This window comes from Megachile rotundata, chromosome 4 (assembly GCF_050947335.1).
Source record: "Megachile rotundata isolate GNS110a chromosome 4, iyMegRotu1, whole genome shotgun sequence".
NCBI lineage: Eukaryota > Metazoa > Arthropoda > Insecta > Hymenoptera > Megachilidae > Megachile > Megachile rotundata.
Window position 1 is genome coordinate 16,561,524 of NC_134986.1, and position 7,635 is coordinate 16,569,158.

Genomic DNA, 7,635 nt, shown 5'->3' on the forward strand with positions numbered 1-7,635 from the left:
TACCACGATACTTTGTGCATGGTACGGTGCGAGTCACTTACGCGAGTGGCCACTGATGGCTTGCCAATTTCCATCCTAATTCAAGAATTAGGGAGGGTGGAAGGTTTTATGGTTGCTTATTTCGGAGTTGGGGATTTTGGAAAGGTGCGGTGAAAGGCGAGTTTGGAAATTTGTGATTTGGGGATTTTGGGGATTTGGGTAGTTGAGAATTTGGGGATTTGAGAATTTGGGTGCTTGGGAATTTGGAAGCTTGGGAATTTGGGGGTTTTAGAATTTGGGAGCTTGGGAATTTGAGTGCTTGGGAATTTGGGTGCTTGGGAATTTGGAAGCTTGGGAATTTGGGTGCTTGGGAATTTGGAAGCTTGGGAATTTGGGGGTTTTAGAATTTGGGAGCTTGGGAATTTGGGGATTTTAGAATTTGGGTGCTTGCGAATTTGGAAGCTTGGGAATTTGGGGATTTTAGAATTTGGGTGCTTGGGAATTTGGGGGTTTTAGAATTTGGGAGCTTGGGAATTTGAGTGCTTGGGAATTTGGGTGCTTGGGAATTTGGAAGCTTGGGAATTTGGGTGCTTGGGAATTTGGAAGCTTGGGAATTTGGGGGTTTTAGAATTTGGGAGCTTGGGAATTTGGGGATTTTAGAATTTGGGTGCTTGGGAATTTGGAAGCTTGGGAATTTGGGTGCTTGGGAATTTGGAAGCTTGGGAATTTGGAAGCTTGGGAATTTGAGGATTTTAGAATTTGGGTGCTTGGGAATTTGGAAGCTTGGGAATTTGGGGATTTTAGAATTTGGAAATTTGAGAATTTGGAAATTTGAAAATTTAGAAATTTGAGAATTTAAAAACTTGAAAATTTGTAAGCTTAAAAATGGCAGCGGCATCCGCCATTCGCCGGCGAGCAATGTAGGCTCATAACTTTCCCGCTGGCACATATAATAACGAGCGAAAATAGGAAGCATGACGTTCGTAAGGGAAATGTAATAGACTAGAGTGGAATAACATCGTAACAATAACAGTATAAAATATGTTCAGAAGGAAACAAATTGATGCGTGGAATAAATTTGTGGAAAAAAAGCAGTGTTTTTACTGAACTAATACGGTGGTAATAAAAATAAGATGTAACATATACAATGTCAGAAGCGAGAAGAGTATGAAAATAAAGAAGTGCAAAGATGAAATAGAAAAAAATAAAGGAGTGCTTGTTTATTGTACTTGCGGCTGACAGAATGAATACTAAAACATGAAAAACGTGAAAAAGAAATACGAGGGTTATGATCGTGGCAGTAAAAGAAGAAAGGATGAACGTAAAAAGAAGATTCGTAAACAGCGGATATTTCTGATTAATCGTAAAAAAGGATGAGCCATAATTGTAACATTTTCCTGTTATTGTTTAAAAGAGTAATGCATAAAAAAACAGGTCCAGAAATATTAACAAAATAAATATGACAGAAATAAAACATAACGTCAAAGTAAAATATGCAAAGAATTGTTAATTAAATTATTAATACTGTATTTAAAGTAAAATAAAAGTGATCAAGGACACAGTAAAATGTCTATAAGCAAGATTATTAATGGGTCAATTTGAGACACGACAGAAGAAAAATGCACAACCACCCCCCAAGCAGAGAAATGCAACTTCCTTCTGTTTTTACATATAAGAGGATTATCTAAATGTTACAATTGAAAGTTTAATCAAAACGATCGACCGTGAACAAACGGAAATGCATCAATCTGTTAGCAGAAAGGATTGCAGTCGGAAAAAGGGAAGATTGTTACGGTCTTTCGTGGAAACATCATGCTTCCGTTGTCGTTACAGCGGAAACAACATTCGTGTTCATCGAAGCGTGTCGATCCGCTTCGTCACGTTTAGATGTCCAAAAATAAAAAACGAAAAATCAAAAGAGGACCAGTCAGCTGACAATCGTTTCGCAATAGCCATCGAAATCGAAAACTGGATAAAACTGATAGAAACTGAAAACCAGACTTGATTGATCAAAACTTGACTTGATTGATCAGAAACACTTAACAGTAAAACTTAATAAATATGCAACATAAATGTGCAAATATGTTTGACATTAAAATATCAGGATTACATAGAATATTGTACTGTACATTAAATAACAATTGTAAGGGTGATTAAAATATTTGCTGCACTGAAGGTTGATGTGTTCACAGATAGAATAGATTGTATGTCAGATTGTACATATTTGATAAGATAATTGTTAGCTAACTTTGAGGATAGTTTTATGACATGCAAAATTCTTGCAATTCTTTCATATTTAATAGGAGATTACCGTCAGAACTTGACCTCTGTAACTAATTCAATTTGGTCAGAGGAAAAAATTGGAAATAAGTTTTAAATATCTTTGAGGTTATATTAAAATTATAAGATTAAGTTTCAGTATAATTTAATAGTAAGATTAACCAGCGATTTTTAATTCCTACAGCAATATAACCTGGGGCGACTATTTCTAATATTGGAATCATTTTCGAGAGTCGAACATATGCTGCCAGATAACCCGTTTAAAAATTGTAATTAGCCTCGTGGTACGATTTATGTCCATTGCGGTCAAAGCTGTTCCTTATCGAAGCTAATGAAAGAAAGTTACAAAATTATTTTAGTGAAATATCGAATGTATTCACTGTGCAAAGAAGCGTGAATACAAAATTTATCACGTCACGAGCGTGTTTGATCTAAGAAAACCTTGAACATTTGAAAAAATTCTAATTAAAGTCTCACCGAAACATCCGGCGAAGACGCGAAAGTAAAAGCCATGGAACTCACAGAGCGATTCCATAACGTGGTCCAATCAGCCAGAGTAATTAATGAGAGTAATCGGGGGCATAATGAACGCACTGTAGGAACAGGTGTAAGCCGTTATTCACATGAGAAATTCACGCGAAGAAAGGACACGGCGAACAGTCACGACGGAAGTTCCTGACGCGTCACACGACCGATCGTTGAATAATTCCTGTCCCCTAGTACGAGGGGGTCGATTGCGTCGCGTGGACGATGGAACACGCTTCTGTCCGAGAGGATGCTCGAAAACGCGCGCGAGAACGAGCGGCGACGAGCGAGGGTCGTCGCCGTTTGGCCGGGAACAGGCGACCACCCCGCCTGTATATCTTCCCTTTGAAGCCACGTGCTGAATTCAGCGGGCGCCGGACAAAGAAAGACGGAGAGGAACGAGAACGAGGCGAAAAGTGGCCAAGAGAGAGAGAAAGGGCGAATCAAGGAGCGACGGAGAAAGAGAGCGATTGAGAGAACCGCGTCGGCGCGAAGCGTCGCGACGCCTACGGCGACGCGCGCACCGCTTCCAACGGGGGAAAACTACCCTTCGATCGTTTGATCTGCTCGAGATCGACGCTTGATCATCGTTCTTTATTTTTCACCAACTTCTACCGGAAGTTATCTTCGTATTATTTTAGAAGAGCTTTTACTCTCAGATTTTTATCGAAGTAGTTTTATTCAACAACCGATGGAAAGTTAGTTTTAGAATTCTCGTGTTGGGATTGAATATTGAAGACAATAGTTTGAAGAATATTGTACTTTGTTTATGAAAATTGTATCTGCTTGAAAACAACTACGGATGAAGTATTATAGTCATAATACTTTATGGTCATAATAAGTATACACGTCAATAAGTAACATTTGTATAAACAAAAAATTGTTTCACAAGCTAATAGCATGTCTTATTTTGTTTGCTCTCAATTATCTCTGACATGTGTATAAAATATTGACAAGTAATAATGCATTTTAATGAACAACAAATTTTAGCAGTAATAGCAGTTAATGGAGACATGTGTGTACATACAATGTTAACAAGTAACATTTTAATAAAAAAAAATTCTTGTACTAATAGTACTTATACCCTTATTTATGTGCATTCTTTAACTGTCACATGTTTGTCGAACTAGGAGGGAAATATTATATGTAAACAATCATATGTTATGTATAAACGATCATATGTTATGTATAAGCAATCATGTGTTATAAATAATCATGCAAAAAATAATAACATTTACAGATTTATTTATCTGCACCCCTCAACTGTCACATATTTGTCCAACTGGGAGGAAAATGTTGAATGTAGTCGATCATATGTTATGCGTAAACGATCATATGTTATGTATAAGCACTCATGTGTTATAAATGTGTCATGCAAAAAATAGTAGCACTTATAACTTCATTTATTTGCACTCTTCAACTGTCACATGTTTGTCCAACTAAGAGAAAAATATCATATGTAAACAATCATATGTTATGTGTAAACGATCATATGTATAAGCAATCACATATTATAAAGTCATGCAAAGAAGATTCAAACAAAAAAAAATTAAATTGTAAGAAATGATTTACCTAGTAAAACAGAAATACAAAAAAGAGTGTAAGGTTAAACCGTCTTCTAATTCTAATAATTCGCTGAGTGAATACGCCACAAGGGATGATCGATGAGCAATCGCGTGCACAAACAATGCAAGAGATTCTGGAACAAGAATAGAAATTTTCATCAAATTATTATTACACACCTCGACGGTTTTCACGTTAACGAGAAATTATACAAAGAGGAAAGGAAGAATAGGAAACGACGCATCATTAAATTACATATGCTCATAATCCGCTACAAGGAATATGAAGCTCCATAAAAAAGAGAAATTACAATCCCAAGGGATGATCGACGAGCAATCGCGTGTACGAGCACTACAAAAGATTACGTGCAAGAACAGAAGAAGCTAAATTTGACCCTGTCGTTATTGCACACTTTGACACCTTCCATAGCGATGAAGGATCATATCGGAAAAAAATAAGAAAGACGATTCGCCATTAAATTGGATCTGCCCGGAATTCATAATTCATTGCAACGAATACGAGTTTTTAAAAAGGGAACAGAAGGTGGATTATTAAATTGCGTCGTTTCGTAATTTATCTAATGAATACGGTGCTTTTCAAAGGAAGAAATTGCAACCCCAAGGGATGATCAATGACCAATTGTATAATGCAGCATCAGGAGTTTTCTGAGAAGCTACACTTCATTAGATCCATGGTATTAAAACAGTAGCCTTCGGCAAATAGGACACTTTCAAATTTTTAAACTTAACTTGAAAATCACAAATTTTTTCATTTCAGACTTTCAGGTTCATCAAGTTGAAACTTGAAAATATTATCAAATAATATTAAATTGTAAAATATTAAATTTTTAGGTTTGCAAATTTTCAGGTTGTAAAATATCAAATTTGTAGAATCAAAAATTCTCAGATTATAAATATCAAATTTGTAAAATCACAAATTCTCAGATTATAAAATACGAAATCTTCAGAATCACGAGTTCCCAAATTTTAAAAATGGTCTTGCAAACTTTCAAGATAAAAGTTCGGACCTCTGCATTGCTACAACCTCAACGACGTCAAGAATAATGTGGGGTTATGCCCCGAGCCCCATATATTCTAGGGTAGCTCTGACTAAAGGGTGTTAAAAAAATGGGAACATAAGGCGAGAAATCATTAAATTACCTCATAATCCTCCATAACGATGCTCTGAAAAAAGAAGAATTGCAAGTATGAGGAACGATCGACGATCAATCTTAGATGCTTCAAAAGATTCTTAGCAAAAATAAAAGATACTTTGTTGCTGTTCCTAGTGTAACAAAAATAAATTGAAAAATTAAAGACAAAAAAATAGAAAAACAACAAATTATTTTACCTTCAAAGAATTTAGAGTTTAGAGTAGAATTTAGACCAGTTAATATCTTAAATATTGTACTAAATTATCTAACAATTTCGTAATGCCTTTAACCTCTCAAACATTTAATGTCTTGTTCAATTATAAAAGTTTTAAAAATGCAAATTCTTACTCATATTATAAATGTAATGCACAATTATTGACTCGAGAGATAAATTTACTGTCCGAAGAATAATATCCGAACAGGTTGGAATGCGCAATTTAATACCGTTTCATCTGCTTCTTAATCTTTTTTAAATGCAATAGCCACCACCGAGAAAGTGTCAAACTCTGCAACAGCAATTCGATGCAGCTGTGTTTGCAAGCTTCTGTCTTGGACTCGCAAATCTTCCCGAGAATTTATTGCATTGCTCGCATTCCCGATTCGTTGCCGATCACCCTTGCGGTTGTAATTTCTTTGCCTTTTACATGCGAAACGTTCGATGGAATTCGTTGGCACGATTTACGAGAAGACGCAGTTTAATATAGCGTCGTCCTTTTTCTCATCAATGAATATTGTAAATATCCCGAGCGTTTATTGGCACATTTCGTTGCATAAATCATCGAAAGCTCGTCTTCGGGAAACTGTTGAAATCCAATTTAAAATCTAGCTTTAATAATTTAAATTTAAACGGAACAGGTGCAACTTTGCTATACTTCGAGGTCTTTTAAATAAATTTTTTATTTTGTCTATCGTGTTCAGTTCTTGTCTAGCTCTACGTCTGGGACATCTTTCAAAGAATCCACCTTCGTAAACCGCGTTTTGAAACACAGTTGACGTTAAAGCATAAACAGTGGGAGGTATTGAAAACGCAGGACGAAGATCAAAGTTGACAATAAATTTTTAAGAACGTGTTGACTCGAAAACGTTTTACGTCCGATTTCGTTTGACCTTACATCTTATTTGTGAATAGACGTCCTCGACAACGATTCCTACCATTTCCCGACTCATGCTGAAAATTTATGAAATTGTTCTTTATCCATGTTGAAAATTCCCACCTTGTTTGAGAAAATAAATTTTTGCGACTCCTGAGCTCAACTGTGTCAGGATTTTTTTTCTAAAAACCATTCACACGATTAAAAAATTATTGAAGCGGTGTTGAGAATGTTGAGAAGTGACGTCGCATATCTATTGACAGAGGATCTCGTGTCAAGTGAAACTATAGAAAAGTTGTAACAATTCAACAAAGAAATTTTTCAGGATTGATCGACGTTTCTGGTGCAAATCGAATTTCAGTTCCATAGAAGAGGGTTACAACCCTTTACGAGGGCGAGTAGTTCTCGACACTAAGTTGCGTACAATAGGCTGATCTATTCCCGGCGATAAGTTTAAAATGCTCTGACTCTATTAAACGGTAACTCGATCGTGGCGTAAACTTTGTCCGTGTCCCATTAACTAATTGTTTTCGCAACGTTATGGTTTCCCAACGGGCGAGTTATGGAAATGAGCCCCGACCCGTTCATCAGATGTCCCTGCAATTCGATTTTCCGTGTCTTCCGAGTTTCTCCGTTGTCCCCGATCCATCCTGCAAACAACTGCAAAAACGATCCCCTTCTCCATTTGCAATGCGAACATCCTAGACCGCGTTTTTCGGATCCTCTTCTGGAAATTCATGAGACTGGCACGATAGCAAAACGGAAGATTCAATCGATGAAAAAAGCTGGGGGTGTAGAATAAAAATAAACCCGGTATCGTGCTGGATTTTCTTTCTTAAGTGTTACGCGTGGAAATAGAAACCATGATATTTGCAAACCAGGAAGAACATTAAAAAGCGTGTATATTTAAAAACGTCCGTCGTGCTATAGATACACGATAAAGTTCTAGAACAGAGATAGAAGTTACGAATTGACCATATTTTCTCACAGGTTCCATAGAATTAACCGAATGTTTTCTTTTCCGAGTAATTTAGTCCTCTTACG

General features: G+C 36.5%; 1 protein-coding gene across 4 annotated transcripts in view; it reads right to left on the reverse strand.

Annotated features, from left to right (window-relative positions):
- The window catches only part of LOC100883779 (uncharacterized), a 208,539-nt gene that overhangs the window by 57,610 nt on the left and 143,294 nt on the right, over positions 1-7,635 (reverse strand). The window contains exon 1 of one of the 4 annotated variants that reach the window (XM_076530570.1): positions 2,782-3,121. The exons of 2 other annotated variants lie outside the window; for them this stretch is intronic. The gene's annotated coding sequence lies outside the window, so the exon portion shown is untranslated. Of the gene's footprint in view, positions 1-2,736; positions 3,122-7,635 lie in introns of those variants that run through there. One more of the 4 variants, XM_076530569.1, reaches the window with a different exon arrangement.